The sequence below is a fragment of the Martes martes genome (assembly GCF_963455335.1).
Source record: "Martes martes genome assembly, chromosome: 14".
Taxonomy (NCBI): domain Eukaryota; kingdom Metazoa; phylum Chordata; class Mammalia; order Carnivora; family Mustelidae; genus Martes; species Martes martes.
The window spans coordinates 38102543-38118688 of record NC_137902.1 but is presented as its reverse complement, the minus strand read 5'-3'; positions in this window follow the sequence as shown (position 1 = coordinate 38118688).

The window sequence follows — 16146 nt, the reverse complement described above, 5'->3', positions numbered from 1 at the left end:
GTCCCAGGGTCCAGGGATCAAATCCCGCATCGGGTTCCCTACTCAGCGGGAAGCCTGCTTCTCCCTCTCCCATTCCCCCTGCTTATGTTCCTTCTCTCTCTCTCTCTCTATCAAATAAATAAATAAATAAATCTTAAAAAAAAAAAAAAGGAGAATAAAAATCCCAACAAAACTGCTTTCAATTTTCAAAGACAGAGCTTTCCTCTGGGCCTTTGTCATGCCAGCCAAAGACTGAGTTACACTGTGCTCACCACTGGGTCCCCTCCCTCCTCTGCTGGGTGGGGGGTGGGGGTACAGGACAGAGCCACAGAGCCAAACCACCATTTCCCAGGGTTCTGGTGCCTCCTAGGTTCATTCTAAGTTCATCCCCCAAATTTTCCTTGTTTTGCATTAATACCTTGCTCCATGCTGAGTACCAGACTGGTCACCCTAGTGTCCTTGACCCTACTGTGCATCGCAGCTTTGGGAGGGGGCTGGGGGAGTAGAAGGCAGAGCTTGGGTAGCCAGAAAGAGGGCGCATGTGGGCTTCCCACACCCTGGCTTCAAGCCATGGCTTGACTTAAGCTATTTCATGGTGGGAAGCGACACTCTCAAGTCGGGGTTGTTTTCCTCCCAAGCTGTGAACTCAGCACTAGATGACAAATCACAGCATCTCATCCTCCTGACTGTACAGCCACCCCCCGCGCGCTGCATCCACCCCTACAGTGATGGGGAATTCAAGGGTCTGCGGGAGACAAACACCCAGGCTTTGCCTTGAGCTCAGATGAGTGTAAAGGGCAAGGTAGGCTTCAGTCTCTCCGTTCTTGCCACTCGTGGGAATCCGCTGCCAGCCAGGCTAGCCTAGACAGAGGAGGGGCAGACGGACTTGAGTGCTGCATCTTTTGCTATAGGCAGGGACAAAGAGGACGAGAAAAACCATTTCTCAAGTAGCAGCAGATCTGAGCCAAGTGCCAGTTCCAGGCGCAGCAAAGCTGAGGCTGCAACTAGTCCTATTTCAGGTCAGTTCACCTTGAGCTTGAAGGAGCAGTCAGTCACCAGCAGGCCTGGTGTGACCCAGTGCAGACCCCTCCCCCACTCCTGCCGGTGGTGAGTAATTGGCACTAAACACGGGATGTGTCTGGATTTAATCTAACCTGGGCTCAATTACTGACTCGCCTGATGGAAAGCTGCCAGGGCTCCAGTGTTTAAGCGAAGAGGGCTCTGAGATCTTCTGATCCTTGCAGCGGGGGTCCTGCCCTACCCACCGCCCCCCCCCCCAGGCTAGCAGCCAGCTACACCCACTCTGGGCCAGCAGTTGGCTCTCCACGTGCTTACCCGGCCATTACCTGATCTGATCCCCAAGAGAGAAGTGGCGTGCGGGGAGGGATGGGGTTTAGATGCTGCACCCCTGTCATGACGCTGAGAAGATGGAGGCTCTGGGTCAGTCAGCTGCCCCAGCGACGGAGCAGAAATAGCTGAGACGAAAGAGAAAACCATGGTTGGGAGTCCCTGAATGGGGCTCAGACTCCCAGCACCCCCAGAGAAGGAGACTAGCCAACAGAGGCCGGCTGGGAGAGACCTGGGCCCCGGTTCTGAGTCACCCCATTGCACCCCCAGGGCACATCCAGGTGCTGCTGGTGGCACTGGTCCCTGAGCAGCCCCTCTCTCCCTCTCGAGTATCATCCTATCCCTTGCAGGCAGTGGGTGTTCGCAGGCTTGTGGGCCATTGGGGAGAACAGACTTCTCTTCACTGTGCCTCATAGAAGCACACATCTCCCGTGTGCTGTAGCCACACAGCCTGGCCCCCACTAGGCTTGGGGCAAGCAGAGTCCTGGCGGGAGCTCTCATGCAAGAGGTGGGAAATGTCCAGCTAGAACATGCTTCTGTTTGCTTCTGGGCTAAGTAGGCACACTCAGGGGGTAATCAGGCTGCCAACTTGGAATCCCGCCCTGACTTTCCTCCGGATGTCATACTCCCCCCAAAGGGCCACCCTCCAGACCCCTACCCTGAGTTGGAGAGGATTAAAGGGACATGCAGTTGGAAGGCAATCAAATTCTCTCTCACTTTTTCTCTCTTAAAACTCTGACTCCCAGGCTAAGATGTTGTCAGTGGGAAAAACAGAATAAGTGTGTATCTCAGACATAATTCAAATGAAAAGTTGAAGCAATTGGTAACCACTAAAAGGCCATAAGACAGTTGTTCAACATGATTTGGACCAAAGTTAAAGTCCCTGGGTTTGAATCCTGGCTCTGCCATCAAACAGCTGTTCCTCAGTTTCCTCATCTGCAAGATGCGGACTATGCCAGCACTTGCATGGTTGGAACACTGTGAAGATTGAGTGAATATAGGGAAGTCGCTTAGAACAGAGCCCGGCCACCACTGTGCTCTCAGTATGCGTACTAACACAGGATGTATGTCCTGTGGAGGCTGAGGGAGAGCCGGGAGGTGGAGGCGGAGGTCAAGGTGATGGACCAGAAGATAGAGCTGACTGTCAGGACTCTTCTTTGGGAAGCGGAAGGAGAGAAGGCTGGCCTGGGACACAGGCTCAGAAGGGGGTGAGAAGGAAGGCCTGGACCTGCAGAGCATGGAGACAAAGACATTGTCTAGGTCCCGTGCTGAAGGCCCGTAGCTGCTCAGGCCGTGCGCTCATCGTGAGGAGGTCAGAGAAAGAAATGGAACGAGGGCCTGGGTCACAGAAAGGGATGAGGAAGACCAGCAGGGAAAGAAGCTAATGTGTTTTTTGGGGCCCAGGGACCAGTTGCACACATTTCAGGGGTGGGACATACAGCCCGTTCCTGCAAAATCAGTGAAAATTAGGAATATTTTTTTTCAGGGAATTGATAACTTTGTATTTGGATTTGAGTTTCCCAGCCCAGATAAGTAAGGGACAACCACCCTTCTCCGTTCTGAATTTTCTCTTCCTAGGGCTGCATTGTCTAATGTTGAGTCAGGAGCCAGACCCACTATTGACCCATGGATACTGCAAGGCTTTTTCAAAGTAGGGAGATTTGTGGGTCCCACTCCAGGAATCCCAAGCCAGCCGTTCTGGAGCAGTAAGCACGGGCATCTACAGTTGTAACAAGCGCCCCAGGGATTGGTGTGCAGGAGGTAGGACACTATGAGAGACACAGGCTGGGGCCTCACACATTGGTGAGAACCTGTTACAAAATTACTAAGAGCAAGAGCAGGACTCAAAGACCAAGAAACACAAAACTCTACTTTCCCAGACCTCAAGTGAAAACAGTTCAAGCAAGGAGCCCATACCTTCTCTTTATTTAGAATGTTCTAGAGCAACACTCTTCAAGGGAACTTTTTACAGCGATGAAATGTTGTAAGTGTACAATGCTGATATGGTAGCCATGGAACACTTAAAATTTTTAATTTCTTATATTTTTTAACTAATTTAAATTTAAATATTTGTAGTCACGTGAGGCTAGTGGCTACCACATTGGGCGGTGGAATTCTGCAGGAATGTGGATTAGACAGAGATCAGACATGGGGTCAACACTGGCTGTAACTCAGTTCCACATCGATAAGCACACACACACACACACACACACACGCACACACCACCTAGCAAAGATAATGATATCAGAAGAGTTAACAAGTGAAAGAGATTCGCTCGAAAATTGGTCCAATGGAAAGTAGAGCGCAATGCAAGACTTCTATGTGGAGTACTGGGCCTTGGATCATGTCAGCTTCTCTCTCTCTCTTTTTTTAAAAATTTATTTATTTGTTTTAGAGAGAGCATGCATGAGCCCTGGTGGAAGGGTCAGACAGAGAAGAAATGAGAATCTCAAGCAGACTGGGTGCTCAGCACACGGGGCTCGATCCCAGAACCGTGAGATCATGACCCGAGCCAAAACCAAGAGTCAGACGCCTAACTGACTGAGCCACCCAGGTGCCCCACGTCAGTTTGTCTCTTAAGAAATAACAAGGGGAAGAAGGATGGCCCTCCCATGGCCCACCGGCATACCTATATTTCAGTTGACTCCAACCAGACCATTCTGCTTCGCCAGCATCCTGCAGAGCCCATTCAGTAATAAACGAAGCTGCAGGTTGGGTGTTGGAAGGTGGCTGACGTACCCAGTGGCCAGAACACAATCCTGGGAGCTTCTCTAAGGTTATGAGCTGACAGGGGGTGAGACGAAACCAAAACCCAAACAGGAAAGCTGGCAGGGCGCCCACGGCAGAAGTAAGAGACGGTTGTCACCACTCAAGGATGTCAGCAGGTGCAATCTTCACCCCCAGCCCCTCTGAGCCCCAGCTGAGTATGACTCTTACTCCAAAGAGCTGATTTTTTTTTCCTTTAGAATTTTAAAAGCACAATCAGGCACCTAACATTGTAAGACAATTTGAGGTAGGAATGAGCGTCTCTAAGTCAGGTGACGTGGACTAGATTAGATACCCCCTGGGAAAGCATTTGGGGACCTGACAAAGGCCTTACTCAGGTGAAAAAGGATTCTTTTAACTCTACCATGGATTGGTAGGTGTAAAAACAGCTCTCATCTGAATACTGGCCTGTGGACAACAATGCCACTCTTTGGCTCATTCCCTGAGGTGTAGAGACCAGACCTTATATGGAATTTGTGAAAACCAATGTCTGACACCTTTGCAGGATGTGTGAAGTCGGGAACAGACATTTCTGGCTTGTTTCCAGCTTGCCGCAAGCAGCGCCAGGCCTGTGATATGATAATGAGGTCATTATGGAAATCATGGTAAGTCTATGAAGAGCTAGCTGAGTGTCCGATGGCCTAGCATCATGGGCCTGGGAGCTCTGGCAGTAGTTCCCCACAATTCATATTGAATTCCAGGGAGAGTTCCATGTGGCAGCCTGTTGCCACACACACCCTTCTCTGAGGTCTCTGGCCTCGGCCACATGATGAAGCCTTGAGTCAGTAAGAAAATGCAAGCATGTGAAGCCATCTGCCACCAGGAACAAATGACCACTGGCTGGTCCTCGTCTCCCAGAGGCAGTAGCAATCTGTGATTCTACCAGCGGGTGCTCCATGAACCCTCACAATCTCCCATGATGGGGATGGGACCGAGACTCAGAGGTTATCTGCCAGCAGGGGCTGCTGGGCCCTGAGATGGGCAGGCCTGCAGAGTGAATGCCCATGTCCCCCTCCGTGGTCATTCACAGCCCACCATGCAGACTGTGCTCTGTGGCAATGGTACAGCCCTTCACCCTGCTCCAGAGGCGGGGACACACAGGTTCCATAACTTTCCCAAGAGCAGAGCACGGATGTGGCACAGCAAAGATTCTACCAGAGGATCTGCTGACAACATGTTTTGCCTCTCACCTGTGCCCTCTTTGTTGATTGATGTGGAGGGGTAGGATGACTATCTTGTCCCCCATGCACCTGGATGCTCCCTCTCAGGAGTCAGAGAGGTAATGTCCTATGCTGACACTGTCACCCTCGGCCCCTCTCACCTCTCCCCTGGCACATACCTTGCTAAGACAGGAACAGTTCTCAAAGGTAATGCGAGGGACCCTGTTGATGGAATCACTCTGTAACATGAGAGGGGTGGCAGTCACATGAACCGACAGGTGATAATTTGCATGGAACTAAATACACAGAGAGAGAAGTGCAAGCTGGTGCCATCTAAGTAAGGTGGGTTAGTTGTAACAACGTCAGTTTTCTGCTTATGACACAGTTTTGCAAGACATCCCCATGGAGGGAAGCTGGGAGATGTCTCCTACTAGTTCTCACAAGCTGCATGAACCCAAAATCATCTTAAAATAAGAATGAACAACATACATTGAAAAAAACCTAATGCTCACAGTGCAAAGTGTGTTTGATTTTTTTTTAAAGATTTTATTTATTTATTTGACAGAGAGAGATCACAAGGAGGCAGAGAGGCAGGCAGAGAGAGAGAGAGGAGGAAGCAGGCTCCCCGCTGAGCAGAGAGTCCGATGCGGGGCTCGATCCCAGGACCCTAAGATCATGACCTGAGCCGAAGGCAGAGGCTTAACCCACTGAGCCACCCAGGTGCCCCGAAGTGTATTTGATTTAAGCTGCTTGAACAAAGAGGCAGTTGAAACCCAGGAGGACCTTCCTTCATTGCCCCTGTCCCCTCTTGGATCCCAGGGTTCCCACTCACCCCGCCCCCCAGCCCCCGCCCCGAACCAGGAACTGAGGACAGCCAGTGACCTTCAGGCAAGTGCTGGGAGGAGCGTTTCAACAAGAAGAGCCAGGCAGCTGAGGGGTGAGAGTGAATCAAGGGGGGGCCCTCCAGAGGCCTGGGGTGTGCACAGGGTTCCCAGCCCACAGAGGGGCAGGCAGGCCTGGCTTCTGTGTCGTGCAGGGGAATAGCCCCGTCTGTTCTCAGGTCTTCATCATGTGGCCTTCCTCCCAGGATGGGTCAGAGGGAGACTTAGAGCTAGCATGCCAACATTGTGCCCTTATTTAAAACAACCACAAAATGTCTATCAACAACAACAAAAAGTATACCATGAAAAAATATTTTTAATTAATGTGTTTTTTGTTCTTTTGTAGACTCCAAACATATTAACATTTTGATTATCCTATTTTAAGGCAAGCATGATCTTGCTAAGCTTGATTAGTGTTTATTAGAACATTATAATTTTAAGAGCATCTCATGGTCAGAGACATTTGGGAGATGCTGACCAACCTAGCCCAACAGCACCTCCGGGAAGCCCCCTCCTGGGCCCCCTGAAACCCCAGAGCTCTTTCCACCTGCTCTCCTGTGGCAGGCAGGCCATGATTGCTGCGGGAGGACTGGGCTGGTCCCATGGGTGTGAGCAAATCCATGTTCTTCCCACAGCTCAGTCTTGGGAGGGCAGGGAGATGACTGAGAGCAAAACAAGGTGGTGTCTGATCTAAGGCTCAGAGATCCTGCAACCCTGCTAATGCAAGCATGTCCACCCTTGTGGAAGCTGTTGGTACCCGTGTGTGTGTGTGTGTGTGTGTGTGTGTGTGTGTGTTGTTTTCCTTGGGATTATGACATTTCTTCCATGTACCATTCATAAAAGGCAGGGATCAGTGAGATCAGATGCCATTTCCCTTCATTAAGAGTTAGCTAGGTCCACTTCCTTTCCTGAGGCTCTGTCCTCTCTCTTGCTTAGGGGAAAACATCTCAGACCGAGTGTTCCTCTACTGATGTAAGTACAAACAGAAGGCAAGCCAGAGTGGGAATCTTGCCTTGAGTGTATTAGTAAAGAATTATTTGCATAAGTGCCATCAATTAAAAACTTAAAATATTTCCCCGAGGTTCGTACCTCATCATATTATAAGACAGCAACTTAAAACTGCTCTAAGCGGGGGAGGGGGGGAGGGCGCCTGGGTGGCTCAGTGGGTTAAGCCTCTGCCTTCATATCAGGTCATGATCTCAGGGTCCTGGGATCGAACCCTGCATCGGGCTCTCTCCTCAGCAGAGAGCCTGCTTCCCCCTCTCCCTCTGCCTATCTCTCTGCCTACTTGTGATCTCTCTCTCTCTCTCTCCCTCTGTGTCAAATAAATAAATAAAATCTTAAAAAAAAAAACTGCCCTAAGGGGATTTCTGCGTGGCTCTGTGGATTAAGCGTCTTCCCTTGGCTCAGATCATGATCCCGGGGTCCTGGGATCAAATCCCACATCAGGCACCCTGCTCAGTGGGGAGACTGCTCCTCCCTCTGTCTACCAGTGCCCCTGCTTGTGCTTTCTCTCCTCTCTCTCTCTGACAAAGAAATAACAAATAAATAAATAAATAAATAAATAAATAAATAAATAAATAAGACTGCCTTAAGGTCAACATCCTAAGCAAAAGCAATCAATCTGAGAAATAAGGAGTAACAAGTAAACCCCCTGGAAGCACGTGGCACGTGATGGATATGGACCGGCCTGCAGCACACACTGCCGGTGGGTAATTAGAAGGAATGTTGCTTATTGAGAACATGAGAGGTTGCCATTTATGTTCATCAAATTTAAACACCTAGGTTAATACAGAGATGGGGTTTCCTAGGCCTTGATATTTGTTACAAGCAACTATTTCTGTATAGCTTGGATCATGTTTTCCTTATGGCTACCTGATCAATCAATTCTTACCTACTGTGCCCCACTTACTAAAATGGGGAGCTAAAATTGTGTCCTGAAACTCCACTGTGAAGACTCTGGAAGAACAGGACAGGAGACCAATAGTCTTTGTAGCAAAGGAGTTTTTTGGCCTTTGATAGACATAACACAGGGAAATCTGAAACCCCTTTGGTCCTCTAGGACTTTGTTTATAACTCAAGAGGAGCTACTCTGGAAAGTTAAGGAACCCCAGTTTGGGAAGATGTCAGAAGACATGCAATTACTTTGAGGATATTTTTCTCAGATTAGCAGGAGTGGTGTCACCGAAGAACTCTCCAGCCCACCTATCCTCCCTTCAAATAACACCAGCAAGGTCACCGCAACAGGGGCCAAATTTTGAAGGTCAAGGCCAGAGAGTATACCCTGCCTGAGGCATATTTGTATCAGAAGAGCAAAAGGGGTAGAGTCAATCCAGATCCCTAGGGATATCAGAGCCCAAAATCGGATCAAAGGAGCAGAACTGGGGTCACTTAAACTATGTAGCCAAGATCTCAAAGCCACAAGGGCACTGACTGGATCAGAACTGTTCTGGATCAGAGTGAGAAGGTCTTGAATGAAGTCCCAAAAGCAGCATTGCCTGCATTCATCGTAGGGTACATGGTTGCCATGGACCGAACTTTTGCATCCCCCCCAAACTCATATGTCAGAAAGCTAACCCCCAAGGCGATGATATGAAAAGGTGGGAATCTTGAGAGGGTGGAGCCCTCAGGAATGGGATTCATGTCCTCATGGAAGAGACCCCAGAGAGCTCTCTGGTCCCTTCCACCAGGTGACAACACAAGAGAAATCAGCCATCTGCAAATCAGAAGCATCCGCTCACCAGCACTTGACCATGGCACCATGACCTTAGACTTCCAGTCTTCTGAGCTGTAAGTATAAACTCGTGTTATTTATAAGCCATCCAGTCTGTGGCGCTTTGTTATAGCAGCCTAGACTGATGAAGACAGTGTCAGTGCAAGCCTGCCAGCCTTGAGAGCTTAGTCTAAGTCCTATGCTTTTTCTCAGAGCTGAGTAGGATCGGACAATCTTCAGTTTGTCTATTCTTTCAAGAAGTATTCATATTCACTACATGACAGACACTGTGCTGAGCTCTGGATAAACAATAGTAAATAAGGCATAAGCCTTGACCTAAAGGAACTTATAATTTAGTAGTGGATATTAAAAATGGAAAGACAACGGCAATATGGTGTTTCACATTCCACAATGATGGTAAGTTCTGGGTGGAACTGAAGTATCTGAGAAAGGTAGTCTTGGAATGGAGATAGAAATTTTTCAGAGCTAATAAACATGTAACCTAATAAATGCATAGAGTACTTAAAGGAGATGGTCACGTGAACCATTGGGGAGTGCGTTTTAAGAAAGGGGTCAGCGGGGAGAGGAGTCAAGATGGCGGAGAAGTAGCAGGCTGAGACGACATCAGGTAGCAGGAGATCAGCTAGATAGCTTACCTAACCACTGCAAACACCTACAAATCCAATGGGAAATCAAAGAGAAGAAGAGCAACAATTCTAGGAACAGAAAATTGATCATTTTCTGAAAGGTAGGACCTGCGGAGAAGTGAATCCAAAGCGACGGGAAGATAGACCGCAGGGGGAGGGGCGGGCTCCTGGCAAGTGGTGGAGCAATGGAGCACAAAATCAGGACTTGTAAAAGTCTGCTCCACTGAGGGACATTGCTCCAGAGGCTAAACCGCGGTGAAGCCCATGCAGGGTCAGAGTAACCTCAGGTCCCACGGGGTCACAGAGCTCACAGGTATTAGAGCAGGGAAGCCAGCTACAGCGACAAAGCCGAGGAGTGAGCTCTCAGCTGAGGGATACCTTGAACCGGTCACAGGTTGGGTGAGCTCGGAGCGCGGCCGGAGGCTGGGGATCCAGAGTGACTGAGCACTTTTCTCCAAGCATGTGGCTGGAGGCCAGGGAGACAGAAGTGACCAAGAGCTTTTCTCCAAGTGTAATTGATTGAGCGCTTTTCTCCAAGCGCGACCAGAGGCCAGGGAGATGGGGGCGGTTGGGCACTTTTCTCTGAGGGCGCACTGAGGAGCGGGACCCCGAGCTCTCGGCTCCTCCAGACCGGAGATTGGGAGGCCGCCGTTTTCATTCCCGTCCTCCAGAACTCTACGGAAAGTGCTCAGGGAACAAAAGCTCCCAAAAGCAAACCCGAGCGGATTACATAGCCCGGCTCCTGATAAGGGTGGGGCAATTCTGCCTGGGGCAAAAACACTTGAGAATCACTACAACAGGCCCCTCCCCCAGAAGATCAACAAGAAACCCAGCCAAGACCCACTTCACTCACCAAGAACAGCGGAATTCCAGAGGAGAAGAAACCAAATCTTATCTGGACAAAATGACAAGGTGGAAAAACTCACCACAAAAAAAAGGACAAGTGGGATGCCTGGGTGGCTCAGTTGGTTAAGCAGCTGCCTTCGGCTCAGGTCATGATCCCAGGGTCTTGGGATTGAGTCCCACATCGGGCTCCTTGCTCAGTGGGGAGCCTGCTTCTCCCTCTGCCTCTGCCTGCCTCTCTGTCTGCCTGTGTTCACTCTCTCTGACAAATGAATAAATAAAAATCTTTAAAAAAAAAAAAAAGAACAACAGGCAGTACCAAAGGCTGGGGACCTAATCAATACAGACATTGGTAATATGACAGATCTAGAGTTCAGAAGGACTATTCTCAAGGTTCTAGCCGGGCTCAAAAAAGGCATAGAAGATATTTGAGAAACCCTCTCTGGAGAGATAAAGGCCCTTTCTGGAGAAATAAAAGAACTAGAATCTAACCAAGTTGAAATCAAAAAAGCTATTAGTGAGGTGCAATAAAAAATGGAAGCTCTTACTGCTAGGATAAATGAAGCAGAAGAAAGAATTAGTGACATAGAAGACCAAATGACAGCAAATAAAGAAGCTGAGCAAAAGAGAAACAAACAAATACTGGACCACGAGGAGAGAATTCGAGAGATAAGTGACACCATAAGATGACACAACATTAGAATAATTGGGATTCCAGAAGAAGAAGAAAGAGAGAGGGGAGCAGAAGGTATATTGGAGAGAATTATTGGAGAGAATTTCCCTAATATGGCAAAGGGAACAAACATCAAAATCCAGGAGATGCAAAGAATGCCCCTCAAAATCAATAAAAATAGGTCCACACCCCATCACTTCATAGTAAAATTTACAAGTCTTAGCGACAAAGAGAAAATCCTGAAAGCAGCCCGGGAAAAGAAGTCTGTAACATACAAGGGTAAAAACATTAGATTGGCAGTGGACTTATCCACAGAGACCTGGCAGGCCAGAAAGAACTGGCATGATATATTCAGAGCACTAAATGAGAAAAACATTCAGCCAAGAATACTATATCCAGCTAGGCTATCATTGAAAATAGAAGGAGAGATAAAAAGCTTCTAGGACAAACAAAAACTGAAAGAATTTGTAAACACCAAACCACCTCTACAGGAAATATTGAAAGGGGTCCTCTAAGCAACGAGAGACCCTAAAAGTAGTAGATCAGAAGGAAACAGAGACAATATACAGTAACTATCACCTTACAGGCAATACAATGGCAATAAATTCATATCTCTCAATAGTTACCCTGAATGTTAATGGGCTAAATGCCCCAATCAAAAGACACAGGGTATCAGAATGGATTAAAAAAAAAAAAAAACCCATCAATATGCTGCCTACAAGAAACTCATTTCAGACCCGAGGACACCTCCACATTTAAAGTGAGGGGATAGAAAACAATGTACCATGCTAATGGACATCAGAAGAAAGCTGGGGTGGCAATCCTTATATCAGATCAATTAGATTTTAAGCCAAAGACTATAATAAGAGATGAGGAAGGACACTATATCATACTCAAAGGGTCTGTCCAACAAGAAGACCTAACAATTTTAAATATCTATTCCCCTAACATGGGAGCAGCCAACTATATAAACCAATTAGTAACAAAATCAAGAAATACATCGACAATAATACAGTAATAGTAGGGGACTTTAACACTCCCCTCACTGAAATGGACAGATCATCTAAGCAAAAGGTCAACAAGGAAATAAAGGCCTTAAATGACACACTAGACCAGATGGACATCACAGATATATTCAGAACATTCTATCCCAAAATAACAGAATACACATTCTTCTCTAGTGCACATGGAACATTCTCCAGAATAGACCACATCCTGGGTCATAAATCAGGTCTCAACCGGTATCAAAAGATTGGGATCATTCCCTGCATATTTTCAGACCACAATGCTCTGAAGCTAGAACTCAATCACAAGAGGAAATTTGGAAAGAACCCAAATACATGGAGACTAAACAGCATCCTTCTAAAGAATGAATGGGTCAACCAGGAAATTAAAGAAGAATTGAAAAAATTCATGGAAACAAATGATAATGAAAACACAACGGTTCAAAATCTGTGGGACACAACAAAGGCAGTCCTGAGAGGAAAATATATAGTGGTACAAGCCTTTCTCAAGAAACAAGAAATGTCTCAAATACACAACCTAACCCTACACCTAAAGGAGCTGGAGAAAGAACAGCAAAGAAAACCTCAACCCAGCAGGAGAACAGAAATCATAAAGATCAGAGCAGAAATCAATTAAATAGAAACTAAATGAACAGTAGAACAGATCAACAAAACTAGGAGCTGGTTCTTTGAAAGAATTAATAAGATTGACAAACCCCTGGCCAGACTTATCAAAAAGAAAAGAGAAAGGACGCAAATTAATAAAATCATGAATGAAAGAGGAGAGATCACAACCAGCACCAAAGAAATACAATTATAAGAATGTATTATGAGCAACTATGTGCCAGCAAATTTGACAATCTGGAAGAAATGGATGCATTCCTAGAGACATATAAACTACCAAAACTACACCAGGAAGAAATAGAAAATCTGAACAGACCCATAACCAGTAAGGAGATTGAAACAGTCATCAAAAATCTCCAAACAAACAAAAGTCCAGGGCCAGACAGCTTCCCAGGGGAATTCTACCAAACATTTAAAGAAGAATTAATTCCTATTCTCCTGAAACTGTTCCAAAAAATAGAAATGGAAGGAAAACTTCCAAACTCATTTTATGAGGCCAGCATCACCTTGATCCCAAAACCAGACAAGGATCCCATCAAAGAAGAGAATTACAGACCAATATCCTTGATGAACACAGATGCGAAAATTCTCACCAAAATACTGACCAATAGGATCCAATAGTACATTAAAAGGATTATTCACCACGACCAAGTGGGACTTATTCCAGGGCTGCAAGGTTGGTTCAACATCCACAAATCCATCAATGTGATATAATACATTAATAAAAGAAAGAACAAGAACCATATGATACTCTCAATAGATGAAGAAAAAGCATTTGACAAAGTACAGCATCCCTTCCTGATTAAAACTCTTTAAAGTGTAGGGATAGAGAGCACATACCTCAATATTATCAAAGCCATCTATGAAAAACCCACTGCAAATATCATTCTCAATGGAGAAAAACTGAAAACTTTTCCGCTAAGGTCAGGAACATGGCAGGGATGTCCATTATCACCACTGCTGCTCAACATAGTACTAGAAGTCCTAGCCTCAGCAATCAGAGAACAAAAAGAAATTAAAGGCATCCAAATCGGCAAAGAAGAAGTCAAACTATCACTCTTTGCAGATGATATGATACTATATGTGGAAAACCCAAAAGGCTCCACTCCAAAACTGCTAGAACTTGTACAGGAATTCAGTAAAGTGTCAGGATATAAAGTCAATGCACAGAAATCAGTTGCATTTCTTTACACTAACAACAAGACAGAAGATAGAGAAATTAAGGAGTCAGTCCTATTTACAATTGCACCCAAAACCATAAGATACCTAGGAATAAACCTAACCAAAGAGGCAAAGGATCTATACTCAGAAAACTATAAAGTACTCATGAAAGAAATTGAGGAAGACACAAAGAAATGGAAAAATGTTCCATGCTCATGGATTGGAAGAACAAATATTGTGAAAATGTCTATTCTACCTAAAACAATCTACACATTTAATGCAATCCCTATCAAAATCCCATCCATTTTTTTTTCAAAGAAATAGAACAAATAATCCTAAAATTTATATGGAACCAGAAAAGACCTTGAATAGCCAAAGGAATATCGAAAAAGAAAGCCAAAGTTGGTGGCATCACAATTCCAGACTTCAAGCTCTATTACAAAGCTGTCATCATCAAAACAGTATGGTACTGGCACAAAAACAGACACACAGACCAATGGAACAGAATAGAGAGCCCAGAGATAGACCCTCAAGTCTATGGTCAACTAATCTTCGACAAAGCAGGAAGGAATGTCCAATGGAAAAAAGACAGCCTCTTCAACAAATGGTGCTGGGAAAATTGGACAGCCACATGCAGAAAAATGAAATTGGACTATTTCCTTACACCACACATGAAAATAGACTCAAAATGGATGAAGGACCTCAATGTGAGAAAGGAATCCATCAAAATCCTTGAGGAGAACACAGGCAGCAACCTCTTTGACCTCAACTGCAGCAACTTCTTCCTAGGAACATCGCCAAAGGCAACAGAAGCAAGGGCAAAAATGAACTATTGGGATTTCATCAAGATCAAAAGCTTTTGCACACCAAAGGAAACAGTTAACAAAACCAAAAGACAACTGACAGAATGGGAGAAGATATTTGCAAACGACATATCAGAGAAAGGGCTAGTATCCAAAATCTATAAAGAGCTTAGCAAACTCAACACCCAAAGAACAAAGAATCCAATCAAGAAATAGGCAGAAGACATGAACAGACATTTCTGCAAAGAAGACATCCAGATGGCCAACAGACACATGAGAAAATGCGCCACATCACTTGGCATCAAGGAAATACAAATCAAAACCACAATGAGATACCACCTCACACCAGTCAGAATGGCTAAAATTAACAAGTCAAGAAATGACAGATGCTGGCGAGGATGCGGAGAGAAGGGAACCCTCCTACACTGTTGGTGGGAATGCAAGCTGGTGCAACCACTCTGGAAAACAGTGTGGAGGTTCCTCAAAAAACTGAAAATAGAGCTACCCTATGACCCAGCAATTGCACTACTGGGTATATATCCTAAAGATACAAACGTGGTGCTCCGAAGGGGCACGTGCACCCGAATGTTTATAGCAGCAATGTCCACAATAGCCAAACTATGGAAAGAACCTAGATGTCCATCAACAGATGAATGGATAAAGAAGATGTGGTATATATATGCAATGGAATACCATGCAGCCATCAAAAGAAATGAAATCTTGCCATTTGTGACGACGTGGATGGAACTAGAGGGTATTATGCTTAGCAAAATAAGTCAATCAGAGAACGACAACTATCATATGATCTCCCTGATATGAGAAAATGGAGATGCAATGTGGGGGGGTTGGGGGGTAGGCAAAGAAAAAATGAAAGAAGATGGGATTGGGAGGGAGACAAACCATAAAAGACTCAATCTCAAAAAACAGACTGAGGGTTGCTGGGGGGAGGGGGGACAGGAGAGGGTGGTGGGGATATGGACATTGGGGAGGGTGTGTGCTATGATGAGCGCTGTGAAATGTGTAAACCTGGCGATTCACAGACCTGTACCCCTGGGGATAAAAATACATTATATGTTTATTTAAAAAAAATTTTTTTAAAAAGAAATAACATAATTCAACATTTTGAATTTTTTAATTTTCCATATTTGAAACTATAGCTTAAAATACAATTTAACATTGTATTATTGTTTTATATAGCATTAAAATGCTTTTAATAAAAACATTGCAAAATAAAAATAAATAAATAAATAAAAATCTACTTAAAGTAAAAAAAAAAAAGAAAGAAAGGTGTCAGCGTGCACCGTAGAAGCTTCCTTAACCGGCTGCTACTCAGCTGATGTTCTGGATTCCTGGACCCTCCATCTTCTCCCTTTGCAAACAGGCTGAAGGCACATGCAGAGCGGGCTGCCCCGGGGCTGTTCCCCCCTCCTCTTTCCCTAGTTTGACAGTTCCATTTTTCCCAAATCTGCTTATGATTGTTATACTTGTTATCAAAGCAGGTTACTTTAAGTAAATGTTATTAAAATTGATGAACTATGGATTCAA